Raw genomic sequence first — 19,166 nt, forward strand, 5'->3', positions numbered from 1 at the left:
TCGTTTCTCATTGTAGAAGAGACTTTCTCAACTCAGGTGAGTGAATGATGGATGCCCATCCCTTGGGTATGGAAAAGAAAAGAGGGAGAGAGGGTGAGGTGTGGAGAAGAGAGAGAGATCTAGTTTTTAGTCAATAAAATAATTTTTAAAATCTTGAGAGACCATCTCTTTATATAGACCCTTCTTTGATTCTAAATCAAGAACTAATCAACCTATACAGGCTAGTCCTTATCTCATAAAAATTTCTACCCTTTTATTCTGATTATTTTTTATTAAAATTAGACTTAATTTGTAGGATCTTCACCTCTTTTGACAAGCAGATGGGTGCCCCAATCAAAATAGGTAGATTGAGTGGGCGCCCCTCATCTAATAAGGCAGGTCGTTGGGTTGACACCCCTTTTAGGGTTGTTCATTAAAGAGAGGGGGGCGTGGCCCCTCTCTCTCTGTCCTTCCACATCAAGGCAAGCAGAGGGGGTGGGCCCCTCTCTCTTACTTATACCATTCCAAGGGTTTGGCACCTCTTGGACCTTCCAAAAAGGGAGGATGGTGCCATCTCTTCGTTCCATCAATTCTCTACTTAAAAAGAAAATATCAAGGGAGAAAAAGAGGAGATTAGATTGCCAACTCATTGACATGATCTAATCCTCTTGGACTTACAATTAGGTATTTAGCTAAATCCAAAAAGATTTAGGATAGGTTCAAGGCTATGGACTTGATCCAATCCGAGTCCAAAGAAGAATTGGGTTTAACCATGTGCTAGCAAGATTCTCTTAAATCTAATAGGATTTTAATAAATCCTAACTCAATTAGAACTTTATAAGCTCAATTGGTTAATTCAAGATTAAATCTCTTAATGTATGACCTCGTAGATTCTATTCTATCTGATAGTGAGATATATTGTGATCTCTATCACAATATCATCAAAATTTTCTTCAATGGGTTGGAACAATTCCAACTCTATCCTTCGAGGGTCAACGATCTTCAAGACGATGTCCGATAAGTCCAACAATCCATCAGTAACACTTAATAGTATATAGTGGCAATCTAGTAGAATGAAAGTATGAACTCTTAGGTACAGTTATTGTATGATTCAGTCTTTCTATTGTGAGTCCCGACTTGATGGAGATCATGGAGAACTCATCAGATCTCATTGTCAGTCATATACAAGATTGGCTCGACTCCAGTTCATTTGTGAATTCTGTGAAAACTCTTTTTCTATATTCACACTTACTTTGGCTAAAGACTTTCTGAACTCAGTCTCGCGAATTGCATAGAACTTCTCTTTTTCTATCAAGATTGATAGATTTCATCTAGGTGCATCTCACTCTAAACAGTAAACTTGAACCTACTATAATCAACATATACAGCAAGGGTCTGAATGGCTAGGGACTAAAGAAACCTGCAGTCAAACTCAGTAGCCTCACTGCGAATAGCTGATGACACTGCAGGTCAAAGAACTACTTACACCACTGCAGCATCGAGAAGATCATGATGACTGAGTAGACATCCAAGTGATTTTTCATATTGGTCACGCTTCTAACAACCACCTGCATCCTCATCCCAGTATCCCTATATTGCAGATCCGAGACTCATCTATCCACAAGAGAGGTGATCCATGTATCGAACTTGAGTGGATTGATCACTGTCCTCCTTGATGATCTTTTGATTGAGAGTATTTAAAAACTAACTACTAATGATGTATGTCTCAAATTCTCAATACTTATGAGAATATATAAAATTATCTTTGTTAATTTTTAGAACAAATCATGGACACATAAATATGATTGAAATAAAAAATCTTTTATTGATAATAAAAATATTACAAGTACAAGATTGAGCTCTAAAATTATAAAATATATTAGCCAATAATTGACTTCTAGGACACATATCTAACAAACTCCCACTTGATCTAGAGCCAATTGGCCAGATACCTAAGACCTATCTTCTCAAGGTGAGCTTCGATTTTCTGCTGGCTGAGAGGCTTGATCAGTAGGTCCACCACATTATGTATAGAGTCGACTCTCTGTACCTCGATGAACTTCTTCTCGAGGTATTTGCGTATAATGTAGAACCGTCGCTCTATATGCTTGGACTTTTGATGAGATCTGAGATCCTTAGCAAGGGCTATGGCATCGTTATTATCATTGTGTGGTGTAATGGCATCTGATGGCATCACACCTAGCTCCACAATGAACTTTTTGAACCAAAAGGCTTCCTTAGCAGCTTCAAAGGTGGTGATGTACTCAGCTTTCATGATCAAATCTACAATGATCGACTGCTTGAAACTCTTTCAACTAACTGCACCACTATTACACAAGAAGATACACTCTGATGTAGACTTTCTATCATCGATATCGATCATGAAGTCTGAATCGATGTATCCCTCAACTTTCAGCTCTGATCCTCCACCAAAGACCAACAATAAATCTTTAGTCCTTTTCAAATACTTAAGAATATTTTTCATAGCAATCCAGTGTTCTTCATCTGGATTCGTCTGATATCTGCTCGTGACACTCACAGAAAGGGCTATATTAGGTCGTGTATATAATATAACATACATGAGGCTCCCTAGTGTCGAAGCATAAGGGATCTTGCTCATGCGTTGGATCTCCTCAGGTGTGTCAGGATACATCTTCTTGGAGAGATGAGTGTCATGTCTAAGGGACAAAAGATCCCTCTTAGAGTTTTTCATGCTGAACTTCTTCAGCACCTTCTCTATATATATTCACTATGAGAGCCTTATCATTCTTTTAGATCTATCTCTATAGACCTTTATACCAAGAATGTAGGAAGATTCTTCTAGGTCTTTTATGGCAAACTCTTTTGACAATCATACTTTGACCAATGTCTGTATGGGAATATCATTTTCATTCAGAAGGATGTCATCCATGCACAATACAAAAAATGTGACAGCGCTCCTATTGATCTTTTTTTATACACATGGCTCCTCATTTTTGATGAAATCAAACATTTTGATCACATCATTAAAGCAAGTGTTCCAACTTCGAGATGCTTGCTTAAGTCCATATATGGATCTTTACAGCTTGCAGACCTTGTAATTACTATCACTGGATGTAAAACCTAAAGACTGCTCCATATAAATATCTTCCTCAAGATATTTTTATTTAAGAAAATAGTTTTCACATCCATCTATTAAATTTTATAATCATGAAAAGCTGCTATCGCAAGCAGAGTACGGATGGATTTTAGCATGACTACGGATGAAAAGATTTTATGATAGTTAATATTTTCGCATTGACTATAACCTTTCATGACCAATCTTATCTTGTAGGTCACTACCTTATCATTTGATCTAATTTTTTTTTTTTATAAATTTATTTACATCCAATAGGTACAATACCTTTAGGTGGATCTACTAAGGATCAAATTAGGTTGGAATGCATGGAGTCAATTTCTGACTTCATTGCTTTCATCCATTTTTGAAGTCTATATCTAACATTGCCTCATCGTAGATTTTGGAATCATTCCTAAGGTCCCTATCTTTCACAAGGAATGCTTTCTCTAAATCTTCTGCAAGAATACCTAAGTACTTTTCAGAAGGATGGAAGAGCCTACTTGATCTATGAGGTGGAGGAGGTACCATATCTACTGACTCACTACTGAGTTCAGGTTCTTGGACTCGATGCTCTTCAGAGATTTTTTTTTCGAGCTCAATCTTCTTCCCACTATCTCCATCTTGGATAATTTTTTTTTTCAAGAAAATGACATGACGATTTATAATCACATAGTGATCCTCAAGAAGATAGAAGTAGTATCCCATAATTTTCTTAGGGGATCCTATGAAGCGAGTCCTAAAGGACCTAGCCTCTAACTTGTCTGCCTACTGTCGCTTGACATGGACTGGATATCTTCAAATCTTGAGATACCTAAGAGTTGGCTTCTTACCATGCCATAAATCATATGGTGTAGTAGGAATGAATTTAGAGAGAATCTGATTCAAAAGATGAATCGCAGAAAGTAATGCATGTCCTAAGAGAAAGATAAAAAAGTCTGTGAAGCTCATCATAGATCGGGTCATATCTAATAGTCCGATTCTTTTCTTCCGATATCCCATTGAGCTGAGGTATCTCTAGAGGTGTCTACTATGAGACTATGCATTTATCCTTGAGATAGGCTCAAAATTCACCACTAAGATATTCTTCTTTTCGATCTGATTGAAGAACCTTTATAGATTCTTTGATCTATTTTTATATTTAATGTCTGAACTCTATGAACTTTTGAAAGACTTCAGACTTACAGTGTATCAAATATATAAACCTATATCATGAATAATCATCGGTAAAAATTATGAAGTAGACATAGCCTCTCTTGGCTTGTACATTGAATAGACCATACTCATCAGTATGTACTAGGGCTAATATCTTATTGGCCCTTTCTCTTTGTCCCATAAAGTATAGCTTGATCATTTTTTCTTGAAGACACTATTCACAAATCAGACAAGACTTGAAAGTCAATGATCCGAGAAGATCATCTTTTTCCAGTTTGTTGAGTTTGTCCTCTCCTATATGGCCTAGCCTAAAGTGCCACAGATTTTTTTGACTAATCATATTTCTAAGTCTCTTAGACCCTATGACATCACAGTTTGCTCATTAATATTGACAGTCACATCCATATGCAAATGATAAAGACCGTCAATCAAGAAAGCACGCGTAACAGCTTTATTGTCAAAATAAATTAGACACATATTTTTATTGAAATAAAAATTATAATCATCCAATGCCAGCACAGATTTAGAAATTAAATTTCTACTGGATAACAGTACATAATAGCAATCTTTCAAAATTAAACTAATTTTTAATGATAATTGCAGAGGATAGGTCCCGATGGCTACATCAGCAACTCTTACTCCATTGCTGACCTAGAGAGTGATTTCACCTTTCCTTAGCCCTCTCACTTTTTCAAGATCCTGTATAGAAATGTACAAATGAGCACTTAAATCAGAATTTAGAACTCAATGAGAAGAAGAGAAAATCGTTAGATTAGTTTCAATAACGAGTATATCAGATGTACCTTCAGAAGGTATATTCTTCTTCTCGCTCGTAACAGTCGTTAAGAAGGCTAGACAATTTTTTCTTCAGTGGTCTTCGACATTACAATGAAAATATTTTTCTTTATCACCGGCCTTCTTCGAAACTTGCTTCTTGGGCTTGGTCTCATTTTTTTGCTTCTTCACTGATTTTTTCTTCTCAAAAGAAGATTTTTTCTTTGAGAAAGTCCGCTCCACAGTCAGAACTATATCTCTTGAACTTTTCAAAAGATCCTCTACTATTACCAGCATGTTTAGCAATTCGAAGAAAGTGCTATCAATTTTATTCATATGGTAGTTCATAATGAACTGTTCATATGAATTAGAAAGAGACTGGAGGATCAAATCCAATTGAAATTTCTTATCCATGTTTATGCCGAGCTTTTGAAGCTCCTCGATGTCCTTGATCATTGTCAAACAATGATCATTAACGGACCGTCCATCATATATTTTCATTCTGAATAGTCTCTAGAAGACCTCAAAGCAAGCAATGTGACTTTGCTCACCATATAACTCTTGCAGGTCAGTCAGTATCTCTTTGACAGTCCTCATGTCTTCATGCTATCGCTGAAGATCATTGGACATGGATACTAAAATATAATATTTTGCCTTGTTATCCTCATCTATCCACTTTTTAAGTATGGCTCGTTGATCAGGAGATGGATGAGCAAATAACACTGACTCATCCTAGTCAAGGATATGGATAAGTTTCTCAAAACTGATAACGATTCTTAAATTCTGAAGTCAGTCTTTGTAGTTTGTACCGATTAACCTATTGGTATCGAGGATACAAGCTAAAGGGTTTGCACTCAATATGATTATCTGCAGAGATAATAGTTTCTAGTTAGATATTTATATTTATACAAATATTTATTCTAAAATTTTTAAAAATAAATAAGACTCCCACTATTTTCTCGAATCTTCCACACTCCTCGGATGGAGAAACAAAAATCTATACGCGATCGATTTCAAGTGGGTACTGCAGTCTCATTAATCAATACACACCTCACCTAACAGTTATTGATGAGCATAGACCAATGAGTGGATAATATATTATCTATTGCTTCACTAAGCTAGATGCAGCGAGCTTGATTTCTAAGTTCTGTGGCCTCACCTAATAGTTATTGGCATATTTTTTAGTTAAGTCAGACCCATCATTCATCAGCAGATGCAAAGTCATCATTGAGACCCTCACCTAATAGTTATTGGATCTAACCCTATCTCAGTCTTGGGGCATCAAATATCAATAGAGTAGTTGTACCTTACCGATACAACCGAACCACTGTAATCAATCGAGAATGATCAACGTCAGGAAGGCACCCGCATCTTTATAACGATGGAAGATCTCTAGACTTAATATTTACTGAGAAGATTTAGATTTAGATCTCTTCTAAATCACTAGATATAACATCCAACTGATCAAATTCAGGTCAGCACATCCACATGTCTAACTAACCTAGTTGGCATGGGTGAACTCGAGTCAACTAGTGACCCTGTGCGAAATTGAATCACCTAAAATAGTCAGGTAAGTTAAGATGAGTGGGGGTCCCCCCATTGCTTTTCTTAGATACCAATCAAATTGGTCAGATCAAATAATAGAACCAATTAAATAACCACCATCTAAATACTTATCTTAGATACCAAATTGGTCGATTAGAATCATTCAGATTAACCTATTGAAGTGGATCCGAATCATTGAGCCAGGTTTGATCTTGAGCTAATCAATTTATATCAAAATGTGAATCGATGCGACTAACTATAATTAAACTTGACTTTGAGCCCCTTTGATCTTATCCTAATAAACTATTGATTAGGTTCAATCAACTGCTCAGAATCGACGAGGGTTCTAGCCTGATATAATCAATTTGATCCTAATTATAGTTTGATCACTAGACTTAATTTGTTCATCCCATACCCACATGCAATAACATAATTTTTAGTTTCTAAAAATAATTTTTAGATTATATTTTATTGTATGTATTAGTGGCTTATGATCTTGAAACAGTTTTAGATCTAAACCTAATATCATATATCATATATATGTGTAGTTTTAAATCTAAACTAAAAATATATATCACATACATATTAAATTTCAGATCTAAAACTAAAAATATATATATCAAATACATATATAATCAGATCTAAAATAATAATTAAAATATTTTAAAAATATTTTTCAAAAAATTGGTTTGCATCAAACTAGGATAACTTTTTCAATATATGGGGTAAACCTTATATTAGGATAACTTTATATCAATTTGATGGAACATTTAATCATTCTAATTTCAGATCTGAATATAAAATAAGATATATCATATACATCAATGTTTATATCTAAAAGATAGATTTAATCATTTCAAAAATAGTTCTCAAGATCGATTAATCTTATGCTAAGACAACCTTTTCAATATAGGAGGTAAACCCTATACCAGGACAACTTAGTACCAGCACAAGATCAATTTTAAATCAACCAAACTTTCAGATCTAAGATAAAAATTAGATTATATATGTCCTTAAAAATCAGTAGCTCTGATACTACTATTAGAAAATTGGATAGGATGCATGCATAGATTTCAAAAATTTATTTCAGGAGTAGCGAAAACAAATCGGGTTAAACTCTTTAACCCTACACGCATTAGATCTCATCTAATCCTGCTCGAGTCTCATAATAAAGATATGCATATAATCTGAAAATAAAAAAAAGATGAGATCAAATCTTAATACCTTTGCATGGGTTGAAATTCACCACTGTCGATGATCTTAGGTTCGAAGGTCCTTGAGCTGCATACGTGTCCGGCTTCTACAAATATCCATCGAGATCAATCTTGATTTTTTTTTCTTATGATATATCATTCTTCTCCAAGTAGGATCTTTATCCCTTTGAACTTTGATCAGTAATTGATTTTGACTGCAACTTCAACCCTTGTACTGTAGCATTTTTCTCCTCATTCCTTACTGTAGAAGAGACCCTTCTCAACTCAGACGAGTGAATGATGGATGCCCAACCCTTGGGCATGGAAAAGAGAAGAGGGAGAGAGGGTGAGGCATGGAGAGGAGAGAGAGATCTGATTTTTAGTTAATAAAATAATTTTTAAAACTCTAAGAGACTATCTCTTTACATAGACCTTTTCTTGATTCAAAATTAAGAATCAATCAATTTAAAAAGGCTAATCCTTATCTCATAAAGATTTCTACCTTTTTAATCTAATTATTTTTAATTAAAATCTGACTTAATTGGTAGGATCTTCACCTCTTTTGATAAGCAGATGGGACACCTCAATCAAAATAGGCCAACCGAGTAGGCACCCCTCATCTAATGAGGCAGGTAGTTGGGGTGCCAAACTTTGGTGCACCTTATAGGATTTTTTATGCAAGAGAGGGGGCCATGGCCCCTCCTCCCCTCCCATACCAAGGCAAGAAGAGGGGGTGGGCCCTTCTCTCTTCCTTATACCATTCCAAGGGGTTGGTGCCCTTTGGATCTTCCAAAAAGAGAGGATGGTGCCTTCTCTTCTTTCTTTCAATTCTCCACTTAAAAAGAAAATATCAAGAAAGTAAAGAAGAGATTAGATTGCCAACTCATTGACATGATTTAATCCTCTTGGGCTCATAATTAGGCCCTCAGTTAAATCCAAATAGATTTAGGTTAGATTCAAGGCTATGGACTTGATCCAATCGAAGTCCAGAGAAGAATTAGGTTTAACCATATGCTAGTAAGGTTCTCTTAAACTCAATAAGATTTCAACAAATTCTAATCCAATTAGAACTTCATAAGCTCAATTGGTTAATTCAAGATTGTTGCCCAGCTATGCAACCCAAGAGGAGGGGTGAATTGGGTTTCTAACAATTTTAAGCTTAAATTATGACTTATGAGAAATGTTTGACAATAGCTAAATAAATAGGGAGAGTAAAATTAATTCAAGGCTAATGGCTAAAAGCAAGAATACAAGAGAATAATTAAGAGTTAAAGAAGAGCAATTAGGCACACCACAAACAAAAAGATTTATAGTGGTTCGGTGCCAACCTTGCACCTACATCCACTCCCCAAGCTCCTACTTGAGAATTTTAATCCACTAACTTGTATTCAACCCGAATACAAACATCGAAAACTCCGACTCTAGCTATCCCAAGCTAGTCCACTTATTTTTTGGATACAAACCAACCCAATACACTCTGATTCAAGGTTCGGATCAATCTTTCCTTATTTTGGAACCCTTCCAAAATAAAAACAATAACTCAAGCAAAGTATAACAATGAATAGCACAAGTAAGTACAAAGAAAGCTCCTTTAATGAGCGAATAAGATTTTAAATACACTTTATTCAAAGAGAAGAAGACTTTTTTTGATTTCCTCAAGGTGGTTGGTGACTTGAATGTGCACTTGAGGAGTTGGTGAACTTGGATTAAAGGCTTCTTGAATGCTTTGAGTGAGCTTTTGCTTAGGACTGAAAAGTTGGCTTGAAATTTTCTTTTTCAAAATCTCTCTTCTTGATTCTTCTTTTTGATTCCTACCTTTTTGTCCATTTTATAGCTTTAAGAAATGGTGAAAAATATTTTGGACTGAAATGAGCCGTTAGACCACAATAAATGAGCATTAAAAGCACTTAAAATGGGTTAAAAACTAGCCATTGCGGAACAATCCCATCATAGGGGTCGACTCATGGGTTGACTCATGCCTGGGGGTCGACTCATGGGTCGACCTCTGTGGAAGAACATCAGAGAATCAAACGGAAAGTAAGGTTCTATAAAATTGGCTTAAAACCCACAGAGGTCGACTCATGGGTTAACTCATGCTTTGGGGGTCGACTCATGGGTCGACTCACAGGGTGTGCCAAGTTTGTGCCGGCCAAGAATTCAGCGTGCCAAACATCTCATGTGCCATGAGTCGACTCATGGGTCGACTCATATTTTTCAAACATGCATATCTTTCAAAATACAAGTCCAAAAATAATAAAATTTTTACCTATGGATCACAACTCTTTTGTTCTATCACTTGATGCTTTCAAATCAAGATTTGGTAAAATTATGATTTTGCCCCTGAAGAGCAATACGTCTTTTTCAAGCGAAAATCATGGTTTGGTAAAATTATGATTTTGCCCCTGAAGAGCAATACGTCTTTTTCAAGCGAAAATCATTACTACCCCTTCAAATGCTTTGTAATCGTCAAAATTAATCCAAGGAGCAACAATCTTCTCCTTTTTGATGATGACAAAATACTTTGAACAAAAGCATATATATGAAACAATGAGCATGAATTTCAAAGGAATGAAATGCAGTATAGGTAGTTTGAAGATAAATAGAAATTTTACAACCAACTTAAAAATTACTTATAACTACATTTGCTTGAAAAGAAGATTGATTCTTTTGGCATGCGATACATGTGTCCATAATAATTTGCCTATTACTTAATAATTTAAAAATTTGCTCATTTGATTATGTGATTTTGGTATCAGAGCAGAAAATTTATTTTTGTTATCAGAGCAAAGCAGAATTTACCTAAGGATTTGAGAATTGCGTATTTGAAAATATCTCATTTGCTCATTTGCTTGTTTTTTAAATTTCTTAGCATCTTGAAAATTTGCTTATTCTCATTTGATTATTTAATTTTGGTATCAGAGCATGTTTTAAAAAATTAAGTGTATCAAAGCATGTCTAAGAATTAATTTCAAAGTGTATCAGAGCATGTCTAAGAATTAATTTTAAAGTGTATCAGAGCATGTCTAAGAATTAATTTTAAAGTGTATCAGAGTATGTCTAAGAATTAATTTTAAAGTTTGCTCATTTGCTTTTGCTTAAATAATTTACTCATTTTGCTTTTAATTCTTTTATTAATCTGCTTTTGATTCTTTCATCAATTTGCTTTTGATTCTTTCATTTTGGTATAGCATTTCTCTCCCTTTTTGACATCATCAATAAAAGATTGTTTACTCTTCCTTTTTCTTTGAATACATTTTCTCTTTTTCTTTCTTTTGATGAAAATAATTTTACTAATATTACTTTTGTTTACTCCCCCTGAATACAACAAACATAAAAGATATACCATTGGATATCATGGATAGCATATATTACAATTCATAATATTTTAAGCATGCACATAATTGAAAGCAACTAAATTTGAAGGTCATACATTAAAAGTCAAGGAGTAGATATATAATCAAAAAGTGACTGATACCACATAGTGGTTTCAATACATATACCAAAACATAAAAGTCAATCAGTCAACATCATTACATGGCCCAAAAGATAGATCCTAGAAAGAGACAAAAGAGAAGACTAACTACAAGGATCTAGTAGAGCTCATGACTGGATGGATCAGAATCAGATGTATCGGAGATAGGGTGGGGAGATGAAGGATCACGACCAAGAACTCGTCCTCTACCCCGTCTGCCTCCGCCACGAGTGGAGGTGCTGGCACGAGTAGGTGGGCGAGATGATCCTGAAGGCTGAGAAGCAATAGACTGAATTGCAAGAGAGAGCCTGATGGTGTCAAGAAGGTTCAGAGCTCTCGAAATAGACTGAAGCAGTGCAGTGAACTGTGTAGATGCATGCTCACTAGAGCCTCTGATCTCTCTCCTCAGAAAATCAAATCCACTCTCCAATACTCCTCTAAGTCTGGCTGCCTCCATAGATAGGTCTGAGACCTTAGTAGTGCACTCTTGTGGCTGTGGATGGGCCAGAGCTAACACTTGCCCCTGCAAGTCAAGTACCCTCCCAGTCAGTCTCAAAATATAACCCTCGAGTTGCTGAATCTGAACTGACTGATCTGAGATCATCTGAAATACAGTGGAGATGTGGGAGATCAACGTCTGATCAGATGCATCTAATGATGTGGATCTCGGTGCAAAAGCTGAAGTGGTCCACTGTCGAGAAAGCAAAGAAGCCACACGCTGAGAAATCAGCTCAATCTGGTCATCAGCCAATCTGATCTCTAAGAGAAATATTCTGCTGTCCGGCTGCTGGACTGGGGTGTGCCTCCTAGTGGACTCTGAAGGGCCAGCCTCTGGATCTGAAACAAACTGGATGTCTGGAGATGCTGCCCTGATGTCATGGAGAGGTGATGAAAGATCTTCTTCCTCAGCTCTGTCCTCCTCAGCTCTGTCCTCAACTCTCTCTTCTGCACCCTTAATCCAACCACCATCAGTCCTAGTGAATCCCATACGGTGCAAAGTGTGTTGGTTGATGGTGTCAGAGTGAGAGAGCCTAGCAGAAGCCTCCCCCTCAAAACTAACTCCAAACCTCCTGAATACCAGGGTGAGGGCCATACCGAAAGGCAGATGAGCCTTAGATCTATTTAGTGTTTCTCTCATGGCCTCAATCATTAATGCTGGAAGGTTTAGGGGGTTTGGGTGATCACATGAAACATGATGCAGATGTCTCGGCCTGAGAGGAGGTCATGTCTACCACTTCTTGGGAAGAAAAGCTTCGTTACCAATTGATGTAAAATCCTCATTTCAATGGACAGGATCTTGGCTTCTAGTTTATTCAGGCTTCTCGAGTAGGTTCCTCCTAAAATCACATTAATCCCTTCTTCCTTCACTGGGAGTTCCATGTTTGAATATCCCTCACAGGGCAAATGAAGAATCTCTCCCAAAATAACAGGATCTAAACAGATATCAACACCCTTAACAGTAGATGTTACTGTTCCATTCCCATAGCACATATTCAGATAAAACTCTCTAACCAAATCTACATATGTAACTTCTTTAAGAGAACAGTAAAATCTCCAACCTTGATTTTTGATCTTTGAACCAATGGAGAATCCCTCTTTTTCAAAAAATCTGAAGTCAATATTTTTCTCGATTTCTACCTTTCTGACGGAGAGAGAAATTTTACTAGGGCTAAGAGGAGACTGAGAGAAACCTGGAGCAGATGCCGAAGCAGGAATGGAAGCAGAAGAGGTCTGAGAAGCTTGTCTTTTTCTGCGCACGCTCTCTTCCAACTCACGGACCGATTTTCTTCTTTGAGGGAGCTTCATTTTTGGAGCCATGCTCACCACCAGAACAAGCAAGGAGACTTGAAAGATCAAATGTGTGAGGAGATAGAGGGTTATTAGGAGATGGAAAGAGATTTTTGGAGGAGAGAAACCTCGATTTGGAGGAGAATGGTGGAAGCTAAGGCATGCTCCAACCGCTCCAATCACGGGAGAAAAATGGGAATAGCGCCTTTCCCAAGGGGCGATTTGAGGTGGAGAGGTGATGGGAGAAGGATCTTGGGCTTAGACCTTGGATTTGGAGAGAAAAAAGAAGAGGACTATGGGTTTTGGAGGGAGGAAGATGAAGATGGAGAGGGTCGGCTCATGAACAGGGTTTTAACCAAGAAGAGAGGAATCCGTGGGGTTTTGCCCAAAAATTACAAGTATGCCATTGGGTCGACCCTAGGGGGTCGACTCATGATTCACAAAATTTCAAGAAAAATATAAATAAATTTCAAAAAAATTCAGAATTCTGGGAGAAAAATCTTTGCTCTATGAAAAGTTGTGAGAATGATAATCTTGAGCTTTTAGATCCAAGAGAGATGATGGAAATTGAGCTCAAAAAAATTTTGACATTGATTCCTTAGAATTAGAGAGATATTTAAGCAAATGGATCAAGAATTCCTAGATCTCTCCTAATTTCACAGAATCTATCTTCACTTAGGGCCTTTGTAAAGATATCGGCTAATAGATTTTCAGTGCAAACATAGTCAAGAATTATATCTTTGTTTTGAACATGTTCTCTTATAAAATGATGTCTGATTTCAATATGTTTAGATCTAGAATGTTGAATTAGATTTTTAGTAAGATTTATGGCACTAGTGTTATCACATCTTATGGGTGTTTCATTAAGTTTGATACCAAAATCTTCCAGTTGTTGCTTAATCTACAAGATTTGAGCACAACAACTTCCGGCTGCAATGTATTCGGCCTCGGCCGTAGACAGTGCTACCGAATTTTGTTTCTTGCTAAATCAGGAGATTAGATTAACTCCGAGAAATTGGCAAGTTCCACTAGTGCTTTTTATATCTAAGCTACATCCAGCAAAGTCAGCATCTGAATATCCTATTAAATCAATTAATGAGTCCTTAGAGTACCATAATCCTAGTGTTTGAGTACCATTTAAATATCTAAGGATTCTTTTAACAGCATTCAAGTGAGATTCTTTAGGATTAGATTGAAATCTAGCACACAGACAAACACTAAATATGATATCAGGCCTACTTGCAGTCAAATATAATAGAGAGCCAATCATACCTCTATAATAATTTAAGTCTACACATTTACCTTCTTCATCTTTGTCAAGCTTACATGAAGGGCTCATGGGTGTGCCAATTGCTTTGGAGTTCTCCATTCCAAATCTTTTGAGTAATTCCTTGGTGTACTTGCTTTGGGTGATGGAGATTCCTTCCTTTGTTTGTTTGATTTGGAGTCCGAGGAAGAATGTAAGTTCTCCCATCATGCTCATCCTCGAACTCCTCCTGCATGAGCTTAACAAAGTTTTGACAAAGAGATTCATTAGTAGACCCAAAAATAATGTCATCAACATATATTTGTATAATTAACATATCATTTTGATTTCTTTTAATGAAGAGGGTTGTGTCTACATTACCTCTTGAAAAATCATTATTTAGTAAAAATTTGCTTAGCCTATCATACCAAGCCCTAGGTGCTTGTTTCAAATCATATAGTGCTTTATTTAATTTAAAAATATGATTAGAAAAAATATGATTTTCAAAACCTGGGGGTTGTTCTACATAGACTTCTTCAGCAATATATCCATTCAAAAATACACTTTTGACATCCATTTGAAATAATTTAAATTTCATAAAGCAAGCATATGCAAGTAGAAGTCTAATGGCCTCTAATCTAGCAACAGGTGCAAAGGTCTCATCAAAATCAATTCCTTCTTCTTGATTATAGCCTTTAGCAATAAATCTTGCTTTATTTCTTATTACATTTCTATGTTCATCTAATTTGTTCCTAAAGATCCATTTTGTGCCAATTATTGAATAATTTTTAGGTCTTGATACTAAAGTCCATACATTATTTCTTTCAAATTGATTAAGTTTCTCTTGTATTGCATTAATCCAATTATAATCATTTTTAGCTTCTTCAATAGTTTTTGGTTCAAGATGAGAGACAAAAGCACAATGATTAAATACATCTTTAAGTGAAGAACGAGTTTTTACCCCATGCATAGGATCACCAATAATTAGCTCCTTAGGGTGATTGTGAACATACCTCCATTCTTTGGGTAGGTCATTTGTACCTTGAGGTTATTCTTGATGTTCTTCACCTCCCTCATCCTGTTTGTCTTCATGTTCCTCATCATCTTGAATTGTTGAATCTTTCAGAGTGATCTTCTTCATTCCTTCTATAAGAGGATCTGCATCATCAACACCTTCATTCTTCCTTGAAGGAAGATCGTTAGATTCATAAAAGACAACATGTATCGACTCCTCTACTACTAAGGTTCTTTTGTTAAAAACTCTAAAAGCTTTACTAGTGGAGGAGTAACCAAGAAAAATTGCTTCATCTGATTTTGCATCAAATTGTCTAAGTCTTTCTTTACCATTATTTAATACAAAACATCGGCAACCAAAAATATGAAAATAAGCAATATTAGGTTTTCTTTCTTTCCAAAGCTCATAGGGAGTTTTCTTTAAAATTTGTCTAATCAAAGTACGATTTAAAATGTAACATGCTGTGTTAATAGCTTCCGTCCAAAAGTATCTTGGAAGGTTGCTTTCTACTACCCCATTTTGTTGGGGTGTCCTAGGTGCAGAAAAATTATGGCCTATTCCTTTTTCATCACAAAATTTTTTAAAGTCTTGATTTTCAAATTCAGTTCCATGATCACTTCGAATATTTTGAATTGAAAATCCTTTCTCATTAGTGACTTTTCGATAAAATTTAGTGAAAACTTGAAAAGTTTCATCTTTGTGTGCCAAAAAGAAAACCCAAGTGAAATGAGAGTAATCATCTATAATTACAAAATCATATCATTTTCCTCCTAGACTAGTAGTTCTAGTATGTTCAAATAAGTCCATATGCAAAAGCTCTAAAGGTCTAGAGGTTGAAATAATATTTTTGGATTTAAATGAAACTCTTATTTGTTTACCTAGTTGGCATGCATCACAAATTCTATCCTTTTCAAAATTCAATTTTGGCAAACCAAGAACTAATTCTTTCTTAATTAATTTTGAAAGTGAATGCATGCTAATATGTGCAAGCCTACGATGTCAAAGCCAACTAGTCTCATTAATTTTGGCATTCAAGGATACTAGGCATTGCATGTTTATTTTGGATAGATCATTTAAATCCACCATATAAACATTACCATGTCTATGTCCAATAAATTTAATGCCATCATTAATAGGACTAGTTACAATGCAAACAGAAGATTCAAAAATAACTTTATATCCTTTATCACAAAATTGACTAATGCTTAATAAATTATGCTTTAAACCATCTACTAACAAAATATTTTTAATGTATTTGGAGGGAGTGAAACCAATGTTATCTATACCGATGATCTTTCCTTTGCCATTGTCTCCAAAGGTGACCATCCCTCCATTCTTAGCATCAAGAGTGATGAATTGAGATTCATCACCAGTAATGTGTCTCGGGCATCCGCTGTCAAGATACCATTTTCTGTTTCCTCCTTGGGATGCTAGACACACCTGCAAGTAAAAGTCAAGTTTTTGTTTTAGGTACCCAAGCTTTCTTTGGTTTTTTTTGGTTAGTCATAATGGTTCCTTTTGGAACCCATATTTTCTTTATATTTGAGTTTGCAGACTTGTTAGAGAAGCAAATGTATGACTTATGTCCTACTCTACCACATTTGAAGCAAGTAATATTAGAAGACTTGTTACTTAAAGAGTTTACATAGATATTTTTCAGATACTTTTATTTCTTCAAGGGGTTATAGCCAAGTCCAGCCTTATCATACACGATCTTTTGATTTTCAAGAATCATATTAAGTTTATTTGAACTCAAGGTGAATTTTTCAACTAATGATTTTAACTTGGCAATTTCATTCTTTAAACTTTGATTTTCTTGAAGCAGGGTGGATTTTTCAATTGAAATGCTTTTATTTTGTTTTAATAAAGATTGATTCTTCGATTTTAGATCTTTGTTCTTTATCCCTAGTTTCTTTAGTTCATCAACTAAATTACAAAAACTTCATGCAGTTGTTCAAATGTAAAGTCACTAGGAGTTTCGAAAATTACCTCATTTTCATGTGCCATAAGGCATAGGTTGGCTTGTTCAGTCGAGTTTTCCTCTTCGGAGCTTGAGTCATCACTTGCACTCCAAGTCACCATCATGACCTTCTTCTTGTACTTCTTGGGACCCTTCTTCAGTTGTGGGCATTCGGACTTGAAGTGTCCCGATTTCTTGCATTCGTAGCAGATAAGGGGTTGGTCTTTCTCTTTTTCTTTGCTCTGTTTCCCTTTTGTGAATGGTCTCTTCCTCATCCCTTATTTTTTTTTTCTCAAAAATTTCTTGAATCTTCGGGTAATGAGTGCCATCTCTTCATCCTGTTCTTCATCTTCAGTGTCATCAGTTTCTTCATCTGGTGGAGCTGTGGATTTGAGGGCAATTATTCTCTTCTTTTTGACTTCTTCCTCTTGATGTTGCTTCATGCTCAGCTCATGAGTCATCAATGATCCAAGAAGCTCTTCCAAGGGTAGAATATTCAAGTCTTTGGCTTCTTGGATGGCGGTCACTTTGGCTTCCCAAGTTCTTGGTAAGGACCTGAGAATCTTTCTTACAAGCTCACTGTTAGTATAGGACTTATCAAGACTCTTTAAACCATTTATAATATCAGTAAAGTGGGTAAATATTTCAGTTATAGACTCATCATGCTCCATTTTAAACAATTCATATTTATGCATAAGCATGTTGATTTTGGATTCCTTTACTTGATTGGTTCCTTCATGGGTTACTTCTAATCTATCCCATATTTCTTTAGCAGACGAGCAAGTAGAAATACGGTTAAATTTGTTAGCATCAAGAGCACAATAAAGAACATTCATAGCTTTAGCATTTAATTGGGTCATTTTCTTATCAACCTCATCCCATTCTTTCTCAGATTTGGCTGATTCCATACCATCAATAATCTTAGTGGGTGTGTGAGGACCGTTCACTATGATACTTCACATATCATAGTCTAGTGCTTGAATGAATATTTTCATCCGAGCTTTTCAATAGGTGTAATTAGACCCATTGAAAAGAGGAGGTCGGTTAGTGGACTGCCTCTCAGCTAGAGAAGTGCCGACTTGAGTTGCCATAGATCTTTGGCTCTTTGATTGTTTAGATCAAAGTAGGGCTAAAGCACCGGGCTCTGATACCACTTGTTGCCCAGCTATGCAACCCAAGAGGGGGGGTGAATTGGGTTTCTAACAATTTTAAGCTTAACTTATGACTTATGAGAAATGTTTGACAATAGCTAAATAAATAGGGAGAGTAAAATTAATTCAAAGCTAATGACTAAAAGCAAGAATGCAAGAGAATAATGAAGAGTTAAAGAAGAGCAATTAGGCACACCACAAATAAAAGGATTTATAGTGGTTCGGTGCCAACCTTGCACCTACATCCACTCCCCAAGCTCCTACTTGGAAATTTCAATCCACTAACTTGTATTCAACCCGAATACAATCGTCGGAAACTCTGACTCTAGCTATCCCAAGCTAGTCCACTTATTTCTCGGGTACAAGCCAACCCAATACACTCCGATTCAAGGTTCGGATCAACCTTCCCTTGTTTTGAAATCCTTCCAAAATAAAAATAATAACTCAAGCAAAGTATAACAGTGAATAGCACAAGTAAGTACAAAGAAAGCTCCTTTAATGAGAGAATGAGACTTTAAATACACTTTACTCAAAGAGAAGAAGACTCTTTTTGATTTTCTCAAGGTGGTTGGTGACTTGAATATGCACTTGAGGAGTTGGTGAGCTTGGATTAAAGGCTTCTTGAATACTTTGAGTGAGCTTTTGCTTAGGACTGAAAAGTTGGCTTGAAATTTTCTTTTTCAAAATCTCTCTTCTTGATTTTTCTTTTTTATTCCCACCTTTTTGTCCCTTTTATAGCTTTAAAAAATAGTGAAAAATATTTTGGGCTGAAATAGAGCCGTTAGACCATAATA

Source organism: Elaeis guineensis, chromosome 16 (genome assembly GCF_000442705.2).
Source record: "Elaeis guineensis isolate ETL-2024a chromosome 16, EG11, whole genome shotgun sequence".
In the NCBI taxonomy this organism is placed as follows: Eukaryota; Viridiplantae; Streptophyta; class Magnoliopsida; order Arecales; family Arecaceae; genus Elaeis; species Elaeis guineensis.